Source organism: Lissotriton vulgaris, chromosome 2_1 (genome assembly GCF_964263255.1).
Source record: "Lissotriton vulgaris chromosome 2_1, aLisVul1.2, whole genome shotgun sequence".
Taxonomy (NCBI): domain Eukaryota; kingdom Metazoa; phylum Chordata; class Amphibia; order Caudata; family Salamandridae; genus Lissotriton; species Lissotriton vulgaris.
Genome location: NC_141687.1, coordinates 1,282,949,546 through 1,282,968,865, shown reverse-complemented (window position 1 = coordinate 1,282,968,865; position 19,320 = coordinate 1,282,949,546).

The window sequence follows — 19,320 nt, the reverse complement described above, 5'->3', positions numbered from 1 at the left end:
CAGGTTGAAGAGAGCCTGGGCAAAATGGAACCTTGTGGTACCTGTGGATCAGATGACAAATGTTCCATCGTAACAGAGAAAGATCTGGCTTTCAGGTGGGAGCTAACTCAATTTAGGATGGTGTAGTAAATTCCCTTCCTTTGATTGATTATGTTCATTAGCGTATCATGATTGATTATGTTGAAGACCGCAGTGAGGTCATGATCGAGGGTGATACAGTGGGGTCTGTGGCGAGGCTCGCTGGAGCTTAACACGCCTGTGGGGTGATGTGACCTGGATATGTGACAATCCTGGACAGGGGTTGACATATGCCACAGGTTTAATGTAAGTGGGATGTTTTTTGAGCTGCTTGGAGTTTAACATATGCCTGGGGTGCTGCGTAAGTGGGTTGGGTTCTGAGGCAGGCTTGCCTTATTCCACATGCTGATGAATACAACAAAAAGTGATGGGTTGAATGCTTGAATGAATCTTAGCCTCTGGTAATCATTGTGCAGTATCCCAGTCCATCGTTTGTTTGCTCATCATGCTGCTTCTAGCAGTTAGCAGCCATATACAAGGCTGCCTTTGTCCTGCTGCAGTAGAAACAATCAAGTACTATCATTGAGATTAATTCAAGCATTTCATCCAACACCGTGTTCGTTGCAATGGACGTCCTAAGTGCAATAGGTGTGCTAGATGAGAAATGGGTTCCGTGCTCTCTGTGCAATAGCACCCAAGCTACACCTGACTGATGAGACCCAAATAATCTCAAACCAGTCTTGGGGTTGCTTGTGGTCCCTTCTGGAGCGGACCTGGCCTGGCAGTTCAGGACGGACTAATCCCATGAGGAGCAGGGTCAGTAGTGATTTGCATAAGACAGGCCTTGGTCTAGGGAGGCATGATGGACTGGAATGCCAACCTGGGCACTCATCAGTGGCAGAGAATAATTCATGCACTTCTTCCATAACTTTCTTCTTGGGTGCAATTATTCCACCTGCCTGCACACTCCAGTTCTCAAAGCTGCAGTGTGAGGACACCCTCCTTTTGTCGCCCATTGATGAACATTCATAATCCTGGTTTCTCTTTATTCTTTCCAGGTGAGAGTCACAGTCTGCGTTGCTGTCAGATGTCTTCAGATTTTGCCTCATTGTTATCTGTTGTGGTTTGCTTGCCTGGTGTCTTAATGCAGTATTTATGTTCCTTTCCATACAAAGCTCCCAATATGACGTTGGAAGAACAAGAGCCTTTCCTCACTGATTACACCTTTGTGCAGAATTTCATTTATAAAACCAAGGGGCATATTAGCAAGAACCTCGTTAAAATTATCGCCGTTTTAGCGGCAGAAAACTGCCGCTAAAACGGCAATAATGGGCTTGCTAATATGCGTTATAGAATTCCAATAGAAGCCCAGGTTAGATGTGCAGGACATCTAACCTGGGCTTCTATTGGAATTCTATAACACATATTAGCAAGCCCATTATTGCTGTTTTAGGGGCAGTTTCCTGCCGCTAAAACAGCGATAACTTTAATGAGGTTCTTGTTAATATGCCCCCAAATCACATGGCGATCCTCACAGTTGCCCAGCTTCCTGAACCTGTTGATTAGGAAGGACACTGCCACCGGTCTACAGTCACAGGCTCTCTGAAGCCAAAAGAAAGCAAGGACATAAAATAAAAGAAAAGCGATCAAACGGATCACATTTTATTTTTTCTCAAAGTCACCATAAAGAAATCTGGTTCATAACATCCATCGTGCATCAGGGCACAAATCTGCAATACACGTGGGTGTCCACCCACTATTTTCACAGGGTGGACCCTGTCTACCCTGCCAAGAAATTTGGCCCAAGTGAAACATTCTGGAATTGTATCATTGTAATTTTCCTACACCGGGGCACATTCAGTTGTGCCTACACATTATCAGCTTTCCTTCCGAGCAGCAACGTGCAGGCCTGAGAGGGTTTTCTTATTTTCACCTCCAGATTGGCCCAAGACAAAGGCCTGATTTAAAGGGCTATCAGCCCTCCTTTTGGGTGAGTAGTATCGTGGCTCTGAGCTATCTGAAGCCTCACACCTAACTGTCAGAGCAATGGAGGAAAAACAAAGGCACACAGCTTAAGTACTTAATAAACACTACGATTTGAAAGCAAGCTTTTGACTTTGTTGAAACCCTGTAAAAAAAAGAGATATGCATGCACTGTAAAAATGTCAAATGTATCAGCCACTAAGAGTATTTAAATGAATAACATTTTAAATATCACAACTTTTTTTATTTAATTATTTTATAGCACCTCTTATCTTAATGCAGGTTGTCAGAATACTTTACATCAGTGAATCTTAACCGTTTCACTTCTGAGGAAGTTTTACGATTTGAACCTCAAAACAACAAAGTTCCTATGCCGGGGTGCAAAAAGTCACCCATGCATCGTGGTGCAAAAAGTCACCCATACTTTAAAAAGATAGAAGAAAAAGAAAAAATGATTCCTAGGAATAGAAGACCCAAAACTGTGAGAGGGAAAGACACTTTGTTTACTCTGTTGCCCTCACACACCCCTAAGAGTGTCATGCTTCATCATCGGGCGTTTGCTCCTCGCAGTTCCCTGCAATTCCCTACGGGTCCCCGGAAGGGTCACTTTGTCGGAGATCTTTTTAGAGGAATGCCGGATGGTGCATGCGGGTGTGCGGGGAGTGGGTCAAAAGGAGGGTAATAAAAATTCGTGCCAGGGTTCTAATTTAAAAATAATGCAAGGGTAAACATGCAGCGATAAGATTCAAAAGTATACCCTTGGCAGTCAATACTGCTAGAAATTATTGACCCAAGAGGCCTATTCTGCCTAGGTGTCAATTCCAAGGTCAACATGTTTCGCGCTTCCGTTGCCAATAAGTCTTTAGCGCTTCGTCAGGACCATCAAGTAGAAATAAAGTGCATGTGAAATAGTGAGTGTAAAAATGACCCTCTTATCTCAATCAGGGCGGAGTAGAAACCTGTATACCCTTATAATGGTCGCAGCTACTCGGTGGAAGCCACTCCTGAATGATACCTAGGAAATTGAAAATAAAAGAAAGACAAAGTAATAGGTCAGCATCAGTACCAACTTGATGCCGCAGCATGTACCACTTCCGTGTGTACATCAATTACACATAAACAATTAAGTAGATAGGCACACAAGACAGGTCAATCGTAACTAGGCAGAAAAAGGAGGGGGCCCTACCCTACTCTAGGCTCAGGGTGGCCCTGGGCAGGGAGCGTAGGTAGTAGGCCCCGGAAGAGGGGGTCCAGGCGGGGTGGAGCGCGGAGGCCAGTGAAGAGGGAGGGTCAGGGTGTTTGGAAGTGGAAAAGAGCCGGAGGCCACCAAATCCTTACCAGGGGCCGCCACGCAAATATGTATCCATCCTTAGAAGATTATTATATTAAGGATATATATTGGCGTGGTGGCCCCTGGGGTTTGGTGGCCCTGTGCAGATGCACAGCATGCACATGCCTAAGGCCGCCTCTGATACCATGTAGCGAGGAGAGGAGGGATTAGGTGGGCCTCAATCTTGTTCGGGACGCATTATGTGCCCCATAAAACAAAACATCCTGTCATAGTTTATTTACTTAGAACAAGCGTCCAAACTATAGAATTACCAGTACTCAAAAAACATGCTCACCAAGCACTGCGTGTAGTGATCCTACGTGGTCAGAATAATGGACGCCCGCGAGTAGCCGGGCTGTGGAAACAGTAAGCACATACACAGGAGCATAGAGGCACATTAGTCAATCGTCAAAAGTGCTGGGCCGAGTGCTCACAGTGCCAGACATTGCATCTATGGTGTACTTAAAAATGAGTGCGGGTGCTGCCTCCTTACAACCTACCCATGTCCACGCATCTGCCGAAAGAAAATCAGCATCGGCAAAACCGCCGGTTTAAATAAACGGACTGGGTCAGGTGTTAGGCAGTATCCTTTTCCGGGTAGTCCTAGAGAAAAGCAACTGAATGCGCATGTGTGAGCGCCAAAGTAAATTGCGCATGAGCATTACTCGGGTACACTACTCCCCCACTCATGCGCAATGGCCCACTACAAGGTGAAAGAACGGGTATTGGCGCTAATAATGCCCAAACAAGTACTGACAATTACAGCACCAAATGGTTTGCGTACAATACCCTTCATCGCCACATAAATTACCATTAAAGGGTTATCCTAATGTCATACCTGGACCACACCTCGTACTACAAGAGATATAGCCCTGTGATACTGCTACCTAATAACGAACACTCCAATGGCCACCAGCAATTTCTTAAAATGTTGGGATATAAAGGTACATAATGTAACATTGATATCTTTAAGGGTTATCTGTTGGATACATTCTGCACATCTACAGTTATGGAAGTGAGGCAATCAACCACGGCATCACCATGGCAATTGAGTCCAGGCATGCTGTAGAACCAAGTCCCACTAATGGAGTGATCCTGTCACGTGTACCTAACAGAAAGCAAGAAAAAAGGATAGAATTAACGGTCCCTCGGCCAAACAGCCATGCTAAATATATTTATCAAGAGGAGAGAGGGGGGACCAAGAAGCTTATTAAGGTCCAGTGTCCGTGCTCCTAATATTAGTATTTTAACAAAAGAGGACAAAGTTCCTATGCCAGGGTGCAAAAAGTCACCCATGCATCGTGGTGCAAAAAGTCACCCATACTTTAAAAATATAGAAGAAAAAGAAAAAGTGATTCCTAGGAATAGAAGACCCAAAACTGTCATCCCTTTCACGTTACTTTCCTCTGCAGCCTGTCTGTGAGGCACTTACAACCTTTTCCTCTCCATATCATTCTGAAATCCTTAATTTGCAGTGACAACAATGCTATAAATGAACTAAGAGGCAAGTAAATTGATATAAGCACCCTATATCTGACATAGATTCTTATATTCCATAAGGCAACATTGTGGTCTACTATATAAAACACAAGAGAAATATTTGTCTAGGGTGGAATCTGCAACTGATCCCAGGTTTTCTGCTTTCACATTGTTCAGTTCAGCCACTTGAAGGGCATCACTTTATTTCTCCTATTTCACATCAGAAGTTAACACTTTGTCTTTAATTCTTGGAAGATATCTTTGGGGCATTGGCAGGGGGCAGTAGCAACATGCAAGTCAATTATCATGTGTATCGCATGCATGACCTATATTCTTATTATCCATGGAACAACATTATAATTGATTAAGTCACTCAAAAAAGCTATATGCCTACCACTCATAGCTTAGCCCCAGTTAAGCTTCTACCTATTGCTGTATCTTTGTGAAAGTGCAGAGTCAGTTGTCTGTATGTTACACTTGTCAACTTGAACTGATCATTTCATGTTTGGTAGGTACTACAGATTGATGTGAAACTTATTTGCCAACTTGTAGAAGCTTCGTCCTTGTTTCTTCTCTCATCAATGCTACAATTGTGCATTTTTCAAGTCATAGAAGGGCTGTCTCGTGTAATCCTGCTTGCCCCTTCAGTGCCAAAATGTTTAATCCTTTTGCAGAAGTATCTATATCCATCACACTACAACAAAAAGTGATTTAAATACATTTGAAATTATTTATTTTATTTATCCATTCCAGTCATTAACTGCTGAAGGGCTGTTTTCCTTAAAAGGAAGAAAAGTTGTGTTTTTTTTTAATAGCTCTGGAAATTCAAAGCATTGGATATGGCTGTGTTAACGTTTGCCAAGTTGTTACCCTGCCCGGGTATGACTGGTTTTCTTTTAGTGGAGTGGTGTGGCTCACTGGTTTGAGGTGGCAGACCCGATGTACTGTATTATAACAATAGCACAGGGTAGCTTTCAAGTTTCAGTGGACTTAGATGTTGCAGGCTGATGTAGTTCAGAGTTATACTATGTATAAGATGAACGAAAATGTGTGCTTACATAGGGCTGGCTCCTTCAAGATGAGGTTACAGTGAATAGGCGAGCCCTCAGTTCAGTGTTAATGTAAACAAGTAATCCTTCTCCAATGCACCATGTTGGCAGTCAACTTGTCTAGAATTGTGTTCTCCACCTGTTAGGAATTCAATGATTTTAATTACTCAATTGTTATGGTTACATATACAGTGGCAATATAGCATGAGACAAAATGCCTGAATTATTATATGTGCAGAATATCCAGTTATAACTGTATCTTTCATAGAAAATGTCGTTTGCCATGCTCAGAATACCAAATACAGTGTGCAACTATTTTTTGATAATGGTCAAAGTATGCTAAAATTATTATTGTACATTATGGTGGTCAATCAATCAATCAATCACAACACTTGTATAGCGCGCTACTCACCCGGAAGGGTCTCAAGGCGCTTGGGGGAAGGGGGCCGCTACTGCTCGAACAGCCAGTTCTTGAGTTGTCTCCTGAAGGCGAGGTGGTCCTGGGTCAGCCGAAGGTGGATGGGGAGGGAGTTCCATGTCTTGGCCGCCAGGTAGGAGAAGGATCTGCCTCCGGCGGTGGCTCTGCGGATACGTGGTACTGCGGCGAGGGCGAGGCTGGCGGACCGTAGCTGGCGGGTGGGCGTGTGGAAGGTCAGGCGGTCGTTGAGGTACTTGGGGCCCAATTTGTGGAGAGATTTGTGTGCGTGGGTTAGGAGCCTGAACGTGATCCTCTTGTTGACGGGGAGCCAGTGCAGGTTCCTCAGGTGGCCGGCGATGTGGCTGCGTCGAGGGATGTCCAGGATGAGTCGGGCGGAGGCGTTCTGGATGCGCTGTAGTCTTTTCTGTAGCCAGTGCTTTAAATGGGCCGGTACTCACTGGTACTGAGTACCGGCACTTCTTTTTTTTACCCCCGAGAGTACCAGCACTTTTTCCTTACAAAAGGAGAGTACCGGTACTCATAAAATGTGGTCGGCGTTTTAGGTTTATGTGAGCATGCGTCACATTTTTCACTGTGACACATGCTCACATAATGGCTGGAATGCGTGCCGTCCGTTGCGCTGTACTGACGAACCACAGCCAAGCAACGTCTGACGTCACCAGCCTTGTAGGTTTTGGCGCGAAGGGTCTGGCGCAAAGGGTCGGAAGGCCTTTTAAAAGGCCAGTTTCAGCTGGTTTTCCTTGTTTCGGTTTCCCAGCCATCGCAGGACGGAAAGCAGACTCGCAGAGCCACAGGATCGGCACGGGCGGAGGAAGAGCTACTGTGGAGGGATTTCGCCAGCCAGACCCAGCGAGGACCCCCCCCACCAACTCCTCGGTGCATACGAGCCACAGGATCGGCACGGTCGGAGGAAGAGCTCAGCTACTGTGAAAGGATTTCACCAGCCAGACCCAGCGAGGACCCCCCCACCAACTCCTCGGTGCATACAGGTTAGTACCATGCATGCGCACGCCTTTGGTTGTAGAACGATGGGCCCCTTGGAGATATGTAATGCAGGGAAGTGTAGCCGCCCCTGCATTACACAAGCGCAGTCCATAAAGTGCACACATAATTTGGGGCAGTTTATTACTGGAGCCGTTTCTGTTTGCACGTTTACTTGGTGACCCTTGTGACTTGGCGCCTCTCTCGCTCAGCAAAACATAATCATTTAAAAAACAGACTCCTAGCTGCAATTTACTTAACAGGGCCTTTGTAAAAAAAAGAATGACATGTTCTGCTACAGGAAGAGGGAGGGCACATTCAAAATCTGCAGCGCGGAAGAAATACAAAAATAGGGTCGGGGCATGTAAGTGATGACGTTGTGTAGAGCGCACACTTTTGTTTTTAAAGGATAAATGAAACCAGTGGCAGGGAACATGAGTGAGGCAGCGCACTATGGGTGACTATGTATTTGCATTATTTTGTTCGGGTGTGCCAATCAATCAATCATTATTTCGAATGCAATGATCTCACACTAGTTTACTGCTTGTCACCAACAATGCCCAGTGTGCCCTTGCAAATAAATTGAACAATAGAGGGGCCAGTCCATGACAAGGGAGCAAGGCTGGGTTCTCCGGTGTTCCAACAGGTTGAGGAAGAAGGGAAGCTTAGCGCACAGAGGCTCTTCTGCGCTTCTAAAGCGCTATATACACAAAAGGTCCTGGTTTGCAGTTAAGTTTAAAAAAAAGTACATGTAACCCCCGCCGGCGCACCCCTAAATACTGATTTTGTCGTTCTATTGATTATAAAGACAAAAACAGTATTTTGCGCCGGCGTGGGTCACACTCACTTTTTCTGCTGGACATATGCCATTACCAGCCGCCTCTGTGGTAATCCGGTAATGGCTTGATTGCTTATAGGAAATATTCAGTACTCTATCCGAATTTTCATAAGCACAGTCTGAGACACCATCTCCTGCCCGTCACCCTCTGGCAGCATATTATAAGGTATAAAAGGTAGTGCTGATGGGACAATTTCCCTTCATGGGTTCACATGGAAATTCTTTTTTAATTTAACTGAAAATGTGGTTGCAAAGAGTTTCGAACAGACAGGTTGCCTCACTTGTTTAGAACTGGGCCTGGAATGCTGAACACAGCATAATGCATATTTTTCACACACAGGATTTTTTTTTACAAGGGTTCGCTTTTTAATGTGTTTAAAAAAAAAAAAAATTCATTTGATAAAGGGAGGACTTCGAAAGGCTTTGCCATTAGTACCCAACAATCAGAGCTTTGTCTACAATTTGATTTCCATACATCCCTTCTGACTCCTGAGCCCTCAGTCCTGTGTGCTGTCTTTGTGGCCTGAGGAATGGCTTGCATGCAGCCTACATAAAATGGTTTGCTGAAAGCGGTCACTTTGAAATGCAAGCAGTAAAACTCGAGCAGGAGGCTCCACTTGCCTTTGATACACTGTACGCTTGTGAACAGTCCACTGCAGGATGCAGGAAGTTAGCTGGTATGTTAAGAAGATTTGGATACCTGTGGAAATTGGGTTTCAGTCGCAAGTGAACATTGCCAAAAAGTGCTTAATTTGTTCTTCCCTATCTCATGATATGTTTTTAACTATTTGCACTGAGTTTGCTAGCAGGTATTTACATTTTATTGAGTTAGAAATGTGTTTCGTCCTCCAACCTTTCTCTTTCCACTCCCTGTACCCCAGCAAAATGTTTGCACACTTAACATTACAATAGTAGCACTTCTGCCAATGCCTACCATTGATTTGCAGACCCTACAGTGGCAGCTGGTGGCATTTGCATATGAAATCTCTTTATTGATGTCATAACTACACTTGCGCAAGTGCTTCATTAACCATCTTGCTTTCTCAAATATGCTTGAAAATGCACCATTGCAAAATTTGCTTGCAGATAGAATTCCCCGAACTCTACTTATGTTGCTCAACCTTAATACGTGTGCTCGCTCGCCACCAGGCACTCATCCAGAACTTTTACGCCCCACCACTTTCAAATATCACCAGCCCCCACTAAAGCACACAATTTGGGAAAGTGGGGAAGCCCGGATTAATCCCAGGTTTTCTGGTTTCACATTATCCAGTTGACCAGAAATCAGAAAATCTGGGATTAATCCTGGCTTCCCCACTTTACCAAATTGTGTGATCCTACGCAACTGTTTATACTTTCCCTCCCTTTACTTCATTATCACATATAGGAGAACCTCGCAATATTGCTTTAGGATATGCGCTTTACAAAATCCTCCCATGTGTTTGATTGATAAATTATACTGATCATGCATAATGGGAACCCAGGCCGCTAAAGAGGATGAACATAGGTTCAATATTGGCATTGTTGTCAGGGTTGGGGTTAGTATTGTGGTTACTCAGTGGCCTCATGCATCCACAGTAGTGTGATCATGCTACCCAGAGTTGCAGTGTGAAAAGCGCACAATAGTCAAGTGATATTGCCACAGACTGTGCTGCATTACACTGCAATAATCCTTTCTTGATGTATAATTGTGTTTTTGATGCATTATTGTCATCTTGGTGAAAACACTGACATGTAATTTGGTCCTCCCATGCCTCAGAACTCTACAGGTTCTATAAAGAACCTCACACCTGTAAGCAACCTTGTACGTTCTTGCTAATGCAGTGCCATAATGTAGGAACAGGATCATTCATCTTTCAGTACAACCAATCTATGCAGCTTTTATTGTGCTGGTGCTATGCAAGTTACAACAACACGCTCATTGTAAGTGAAATAGATCTCTGTGCACAATGCAAATCAAGACTTGGTTAGGGGAACCTACATCTTCCTTCAAAGTGAGGCTTCTGCTAGGACTCAATTATGTGATCCTGCACAAGTTACCTCATCTCTTTAACTCGCTTGACTTATGGATGGGACTGCTTGCTGTAATTTCAGAATTCGCCTTGTGTGCAGTTTATCAAATCAATATCAATTCATGCAAGATTTCATCTTGACAAGTCAGTTTACATCATCGGTGCCACATTTGTGTATTGTCATTGCAGATCAAAGCACATTTTTTTTCTTTCAGTTTAACTGCGTCGGGCTTCGTGAAACATTGTGAACAGGGAGAGGTCGGTGTCAGACGTTAGGTTGCTACAGATCCAAGTTCAATCTACGTGGTGAAAATGAGTTTGCTGAAGTGGTTGCAAAAGGATGCCTCTCAAGGCACTAAAAGGAAGCAAATGGAGCCGGAGCATGCTGACGATAGTGAATGTGTTGTATCTGATGGTGGTAATACTAATCATAATGCAGATGATTATATTACTGTGGACTCTGCTGTGCCTCAATCCAATGAGAATTTGTCCTGTTTGCCGGACAAAACACAGCTTTTTACCATATCTGCTACGACGGAGCTCAAAGAGGGGGACATACCAGACTGCTGGAATATTGAGCAAATGCAATATTTCTGTAAATAATATAGCTGGCTAATTGTTGAAAGTAAAAAATTAGGCTGCTCAACATGTAGATCGCTAACAACACTAGGTGCAAATAAAACCCAAGGCTTAAGATTTGCACACGAATGGGCCAATTGCAATGTAACTCATTATGGAAAAGAGAAATGTAAGCAGCAGCTGTCCCTACGTAAAAAAATCAGAGAGCATAAATTTTCAACAGCTCATGTCACTGCAGAAAAAATTGCACAGGAGTCCCCGAGACAGAGCATGGAAAATCATACACGTTTAATGTACATGGCAGAACAGGAAACAACATGCCGTGTGTTTCGTACAGCATATAAAATAGGGAAACATGGGCGGCCATTTGTAGATATGTCACTTGATGTTGATGTGCAACAGCTGAATGGATTACATATGGGCCGTGTTCTACACAGTAACAATTCATGTGCTGACATTTTAGACCATATAGCTTCAGGCATGAGGAAAAAACTTGTACAGGACATATTGGAAAAAAAACGTAAAATATGCTTGTTAATTGACGAATCCACCACATTTAGTGGAAAATCTGTACTTGTCCTTTGCTTGCGTGCTGCGGTCGCAAATGATTCTGATGTGCGTACTTTTTTTTTTTACTTACTTGAACTTGATGGCACCACAGCTAAAGATATTATCACTGCTCTGACGGAGTGTCTACACAAGCATGGCTTGCATGAGGACTTTCTGCGAGAATGTTTGATCGCCTTGGCCTGCGATGGTGCATCAGTTATGCTTGGGAAGCAGGCCGGAGTTGCAACACAGCTTCAGGTTCGCTATCCAGGATTATTTGTGTGGCACTGTAGCAATCATCGGTTGGAGCTAGCTGTGGGAGATGTTATGAAAGAAATTTCAGGCATAAATCACTTTCAGATTTTCTTTGATAAACTTTATTCTTTGTACCATGCTTCACCTAAAAATCAAAGGGAACTGAGGCAGTGTGCAAAAGAAATTGAGCAGCGTTTTCTTGTGATTGGACGGATTCTTTCCATTCGCTGGGTTGCTTCCAGTGAAAGGAGTGTAAAGGCTGTTTGGCAGAGCTTCCCAGCACTACACCAGCATTTCACAAAAGCTGCTGCTGACCAAAAACGTGATGCCAGAGATAGAGCAAAGTATGCTGGTCTTAACAATATTCTGACCTCTTGCTCATTTGTAAAGAATGTTGGTGTCATGTTAGACGCTCTTGCAGAATTGAGTGACTTTTCACGCCAGCTTCAGCGCAATGACACAACTCTTCCTAATGCTGAAAAATTGCTGACCAGGGCAGTCAGGGTCTTTGAATCAATGGTTAACACCCCTGGTCCATACACTGAGGAAGCCATGGAAGCCTGCAGCAGCCTTAAATTCAGGGGTGTAGAACTGCATGAAAAGAGTAAATTTCCAATGATAAATGCAGGTCAATTCTACAGGAGCTTAGCTGAAAACCTAAAAACAAGATTTTCCACTACAAAATCGTCCCATGTCAGCACTAAAATGACAGACCCTCCCAAAGCAGACAACTTGCATTTGTTTACGCAGCACATAAAACTGCTTTATCCTGAAAACTGGCCAGAAGACAGCATGGATATACAGTATGGTGACAAGGATGTGAGGCAGCTCTGTCAAATCTTGAGAGTAAATGTGGTTGATAGCATCAGGGGATTTAGAGAATACAAGGAAGTAAAAGCTGCCTACATGCCTCTAGATTTTATGCCATTGATGAAAGCTGTTGAAACTATTGCTGTATCCACCAGTGAATGTGAAAGAAGCTTTAGCTCAATGAATGATCTGCTCACACCCAAGAGAAATTGTCTAGCCACAAATCGTCTGTCATCCCTTCTGTTCTTGAAATGTGTAGGCCCACCTGTTCAAAGGTTTGAACCCCTACCGTATGTTAAAACATGGTTGCAACTAGGAAGGAGATCAGCTGACGAGACAGCTTGTCGTTCACGCAACCAGGGGGTAGAAAAGTCCCCTTTTGAAGCTATGTGGACACTTTTTTGATGAATGACAAGATTTTTATAACATTTAATGGCAATTTCCAAGCTTCCAAATGCATTCCCACAAGATTTTCGTTTTTTGTATTTATCCAGTACTTTAGCTCGTATTTGCTGAATATGTTGGGCTTTAACTAAACTGTGTCCGGTAAGATTAATAAACTTTATTTTTTTTTTGCAATTGATCTTGGTGGACTGAATTCCAGACTGTACTTCATTAGACCAATGCCTCTGATAAAAAAGGAAAACCTGATGGCTCCCTATTCAATAATCTGTCAACTAGTATTGGTTGGTTGTCTGCTTTTCTTCTATAAGCTGGCCATGGTCGCTGAATCGGCGCATAATAAATGTGATTCATGTACCATTTGTGCACCAGCAATTTCATATGCAGCATTTGAAAGAGAATGTTAACAGTATCTTTAATACATGCAAGGGTATCAACAATATATTACAGATTTGAAGCAATTTGTCAGTATCGCACCCCAAAAAATTCTTGCGCCTTTTAACGTGACATTAGCCCCGCCCCTTGTCCCGCCTCCTAGCTCCGCCTTCTTGTCACGCCCCCAGGTCACAGCTCAATTTGATGAGTACCTGCACTTTTTTTTTCCCATTTAAAGCACTGTCTGTAGCTTGGCTGTTCCGGCGTAGAGGGTGTTTCTGTAGTCCAGCCGGCTGGTGACGAGGGCCTGGGTGACCGTCTTCCTGGTTTCGATCGGGATCCATCGGAAGATCTTGCGGAGCATGCGGAAGGTGTGAAAGCATGAAGAGGAGTCGGCGTTGACTTGTCTGGTCATCGAGAGGGAGGAGTCCAGAATGAAGCCCAGGTTGCGTGCATGGTCTGTTGGCTTGGGGGCGGTGCCCAGGGCTGGGGGCCACCAGGAGTCGTCCCAGGCGGAGGGTGATGGTCCAAGGATGAGGACTTCCGTCTTGTCTGAGTTCAGTTTCAAGCGGCTGTTCTTCATCCACTCGGCGACGTCTTTCATCCCTTCGTGGAGGCTGGTTCTGGCGGTGTCGGGGTCTCTGGTGAGGGAGAGGATCAGCTGGGTGTCGTCGGCGTAAGAGATGATGTTGAGGTTGTGTTGGCGTGCGATGGCTGCGAGAGGTCTCATGTAGACGTTGAAGAGGGTGGGGCTGAGTGATGATCCTTGCGGGACGCTGCAGATGACTTCTGTGGCCTCGGAGCGAAACGGGGGGAGGCGGACTCTCTGTGTTCTTCCCGCGAGGAACGAGATGATCCACTTCAATGCCTTCTCTTGGATGCCGGAGTTGCTGAGGCATTGGACTAGGGTGCGGTGGCAGACAGTGTCGAACGCTGCGGAGAGGTCCAATAGGATGAGGGCCGCTGTTTCCCCGTTGTCGAGAAGGGCTCGGATGTCGTCGGTGGCTGCGATCAGGGCGGTCTCGGTGCTGTGGTTGGCTCTGAAACCGGACTGCGAGGGGTCGAGGGATTCATGGGTCTCGAGGAAGGCGGCCAGCTTTCTGTCGGCGATCTTCTCGATGACTTTGGCAGGAAATGGGAGGAGCGAGATGGGGCGGAAGTTTTTGAGGTCGGTGGGGTCCGCTGTTGGTTTCTTCAGTAGGGCGCTGAGCTCGGTATGCTTCCAGCTCTCTGGGAAGGTGGCGGTGTCGAAGGAGGTGTTGATGACGTCTCGGGGCTGGGGTGCGATGGTAGTGTCGGCCTTGTTGAAGACGTGGTGGGGGCAGGGGTCAGTCAGAGATCCGGAGTGGATGGTGTTCATTGTGCGGGCTGTGTCTTCGGTGGTCACTGCGGTCCAGGTGCGGAGGGTCGTGGTGAGGTGCGCTTGTTCGGCGGTTGGGTGCGGGGATGGTGTGCCAAAGCTGTTGTGGATGTCGGCAATCTTGCGGTGGAAGAACGAGGCGAGGGAGTCGCAGAGATCTTGTGAAGGGGTGATGTCGTTGTTGCCGGTGCTGGGGTTGGAGAACTCCTTGACAATGCTGAAGAGTTCCTTGCTGTCGTGGGCGTTGTTGTCCAGTCAATCCTTCAGTGACTTCTTCTTGGTGGTGCGGATGAGCTGGTGGTGCTTGCGGGTCGCGTGTTTGAGGGCGGCCATGTTGTCAGTGGTCCGGTCGAGGAGCCAGGCTTTCTCGAGAGTGCGGCGGGTCTTTTTGGAGTCCTTGAGTTCGTCGGTGAACTAGGGGACCTTCTTGCTTCTGGGTTTGCTGGGAGGGTTCTTCAGTGGTGCAAGGTCGTCGGCGCAGGCTGTCAGCCACTGCGTGAAGTTGCGGGCTGCTTCGTTGGGGCCCGGTGTGCTGGCGGGTGGGTTCTGGCTGAGGGAGGTGGTGAGCTGGTCGGTGGTGATCTTGCTCCAGCTTCTGTGAGGAACCTGTTGTGGGTTGTGGTTTTTCTGAAGCTGAAGTGGACGCAGCTGTGGTCGGTCCAGTGAAGTCCGGTGGAGTGGCTGAAGGCGATGTGCTTGCTGGATGAGAAGACGGGGTCAAGCGTGTGGCCGGCGTAGTGGGTGGGGGTGTTGACCAGTTGCTTGAGTCCGAGGTTTGCGAGGTTGTCCAGCAGGGCGGCGGTGTTGCGGTCCTTGTTGTTCTCCAGGTGGAAGTTGTGGTCCCCTAGGAGGATGTAGTCGGCTGAGGGGAGGGCGTGTGGGCTGATGAAGTCCGTGATGTCTTCGCTGAATTGTGTGCGTGGTCCCGAGGGTCTGTAGATGAGGGTGCCTCTGAGGGTCGTCTTTGGGTCGGTGTGGATCTGGAAGTGGAGGTGTTCGGCGGCGGCGAAGGTGTCGTTGGAGTCGGTCGTGTTGCGGATGGCGTTTTTGTGGACGATGGCGATGCCTCCTCCGGTCTGGTTACCCGGTCCCTCCTGATGATCTTGTATCCATCCGGGATGGCGATGTCGGGGGCTGAGGAGGCGTTCATCCATGTTTCAGTGAGGAAGGCGACGTCTGGTGATGTTGTGTCGAGCAGGTTCCAGAGTTCGACGGCGTGTCTGTGGACGGAGCGGGTGTTGAGCAGGATGCATTTGAGGTCGCTGCTGGGGTTAGGCTTGGCGGGCGTGGTGCACGTTCGGAAGCAGGTGAACTTGCAGGTTGTGCAGGTGAAGGGTCCGTGGAAGCGTTTCGGGGCGGCCCGGCAGAAGGCGGGGTTCCGGCCGGTATTGAGTGCGTTGAGGGCGGCGGTGTAGTAGGTCTGTCGGGTTGTCTTGCATCGGTGGGGGCCAGGGGTCCTGGCACTGGGCGCGGTCCAGGCGCGGACGGGCGCAGACGGGCTTACCTTTGGCACGCCTTCGGCGCACCCGCTGCGCGTGACCGCTGTGCGTCCGTGCGGTCGCCATTTATGGCGAAGTGTGAGGGAGGGAGGAGCAGCTGGGAGGCGGGAGCGGGGAGGGCACAGAAGAAAAAGGGGGCATGGCCGCGAGCACGGCGGCGGGAACTGGGCGGGCAGAGAAATACTAAACAGCACTGGGGATAGAAAAAAGCAGCGTCAACCCAGGACTTGATAAAAAAGATTAAGGCAGCACAGATGGGAGAAAAAACTGGTGTTAGAGGCACAAATGGGGAGAAATACAGACAAACAGAGTTATTCGGCACAAAAACAGAGATAGCACACGCAGATACGGCGAGGGCCGGGATCAGCGAGGCAGGCTCTGCGAGCAGCAGAGGGGCGAGGAGCACACGCAGCAGCTGGTGGCTGTGCGGCGCGGGGGTGTCCTGGGACAGGTCACACTCACCTGCGCCGCGCGGTCGCCATTTATGGCCAAGTATGAGGGAGGGAGGAGCAGCTGGGAGGCGGGAGCGGGGAGGGCACAGAGGAAAAAGGGGGCGTGGCCGCGAGCACGGCGGCAGGAGCGGGGCGGGCAGAGAAATACTAAACGGCACTGGGGATACAAAAAAGCAGCGTCAAACACAGGACTTGATAAAAAAGATTAAGGCAGCACAGATGGGAGAATAAACTGGTGTTAGAGGCACAAATGGGGAGAAATACAGACAAACAGAGTTATTCGGCACAAAACCAGAGATAGCACACGCAGATACGGCGAGGGCCGGGATCAGCGAGGCAGGCTCTGCGAGCAGCAGAGGGGCGAGGAGCACACGCAGCAGCTGGTGGCCGTGCGGCGCGGGGGTTTGCTAGGTTAATAAATTATATTGTTTTGATACTCACAATTTTAGTTTATAGTATTTGTAACGCAATACATGGACTGTTCTTTGCTCTTGGCACCAGTTTTAGTATGCTTAGCTTGTAGAACTTAGTGGCTTATCTACTGTAGTTAGTCAGACACAAAACCTCATCCATATTTGGTCTGTTAATTCCTTCCGACAGGGAACTCAATTTACATGCTTAAGTACTGATCAGCTTCCATTTGCTAAATCTCATAATGCTCTCAAATGTATTCATAATAGACCTGCTAAACATATGTGTGAGGTCTTTAATCTGATGCCTATTCTTGTGATGCTATTTCCTGTGAGGTCATGGGTCGTGATGGTACTTCTTGTGATGCCACATTCAGAATCACACACAGTGATGTTTCATGTTGTGAAGTCACTTGCATACTACCTAGCTTGGTTAGTTCCCCCATTTTCTTTTTAGGACTTGAGCCCTGTTGTGCATAGTAAAAACAAGGGGCATATTTACAAGCACCTTGTGACACCGGTGCATCACTTTTTTTTATGCAACAACGGCGCAGTGTGGTGCTCCATATTTACTAGGCCACATAAAGCTACCATGTGTGGCTTTTTGTGTCCTTGTAAAGACGGCCCCTTTTCAAGCAGCACTTTGCGTTAAAGGGGCCTTCCATGGGTGTTGTTCCCATGCAACACCCATGGAATCTACCACATTCCCAGATTTACAACGTTTTGTAAACCCGGGAATGCGTCTGAATCGTACGCCTCCCCAGGGGAAGTGAAAGGAGGTGCAATGAGGAGAAATACTTTTATTTCCCCTTGTTTTTCCTATTCTTGCTGCATTCTGCAGTACACACAGAAAAAGGAAAACACCTCCCGTGATTGTCTTTGTGCAGGAAGGTGTCCATTCCTGCATAAAAACAATACTTCCTGCAATGCAGGCACCCTTGCACCATGGTTGCTTGCGCTGGTGCATGGTATCCAATTGAGCACCAGCGCAGGGGAGAGCTCAGGGACACGTCCTATTGTTGTAAATTTGACGCATCACATTGCTTTGAAAGTAACAAAGCGCGGCACAGCTAAATAGCTTGTGGCACAGTGCTGCATTACTTTCTTGTAAAGAAGCCCCTACGTTCTAATGTAGACCCCAACTCTTCCTCCCCGGGGATTGTGAGGTATGAATTTGACCTGGCTGGTGCATGACAACCTGTTGGGGAGGTTTGGGGGTCAATGGGGGGGGGGCGGGGGGGGCTGTCATTTTTTACAGAATGTTTGTTCTAATTTGGCTGATGAGTACCATGGCCCACACAATTCCAAAATATGGGTCCTTGACGATGATCGGATCTTCCCAATGACTACTGTAACCCATCATGAATTGAATAGTGTGATGGTACTCTGACATCCTCCCGAGGGGCGTGGTGGGAGCTCACAAACATGCACCTCCCCATGGTACAAATGATTGCTCACTGAGGGATGGACTTGTCCCCAGCTCACACTAAGGGCTCCATTAGGATGGCGGGCGGTGGCACCACCGTGGTGGTGGCGGGAAACCAGCTTTTTCCGCCCGCGAGCTGCGGAACACACGTCCGCAACATTAGGATAGGTAAACCCAGGTCATTTCCCGTCCGCCGCGGCACGCCGCGCACCGCCATCAAACAGCGCCTGCCAGCGCGGCGGCGGCAGCCAATATAAAGTTTCCGCCACGCCCGATGACGCCCGGCCCGTCCGACACATTAGGATGGGCCAAACAAGCAGACGCACCGCAGCGGGGACACTGCAGAGCTGAAGCAGGCGGAAAGTCGACAGCGGAGCACGGACGCCGAGCCCCGACATGAACTCCATGGACCCAGCCCTCCACATGCATCCGGTCATGTACCTGCTGCAACTCTATCGCCAGATGGGCCAACGCGGACGCCGCCGCAGGTACGCCACTACACATATGCACCGCACAACACACATGCCGACACAGTGCCCCAGCACCACACTGGCATCCTGCTAGGGGACACAACACATCCAAATGGACACCCACACATCACCTACCTCACTACAAGGCATTCCACACCATCCGGAACACAGAACGTCCGCCAACCTGCAGGAACGCCCCGGTCACCGTCACGTCACCGCCGCGGTCGACACATGCGCACAATGTCGAAGGCAGGGACCCAGCAAGGCATGGGCAGGTCACCTACATCACACAAACACGCCACCCCAGACCACACTGCACACCAGCCGAGATAGCCACAGGCCAGGTACCAATCCTGTACACCCCCATGCACACCAAGAAGCACAGCAACAAGAACCACAATACACAAACACAGCAACACACAACGAGGGACACAGGCACTGCAGGAGTGGCTGCCAATGAACACACACCAGTGCACTCCCCATAGCCCACACAATTGCTAAAATGCATCCATACAGGCCAAGACAAAACCAAAAACAGCCCTACAACTCCTGGTACACACATGTGTGCCTCACACCATACAGGGGTACACATACATACACCACA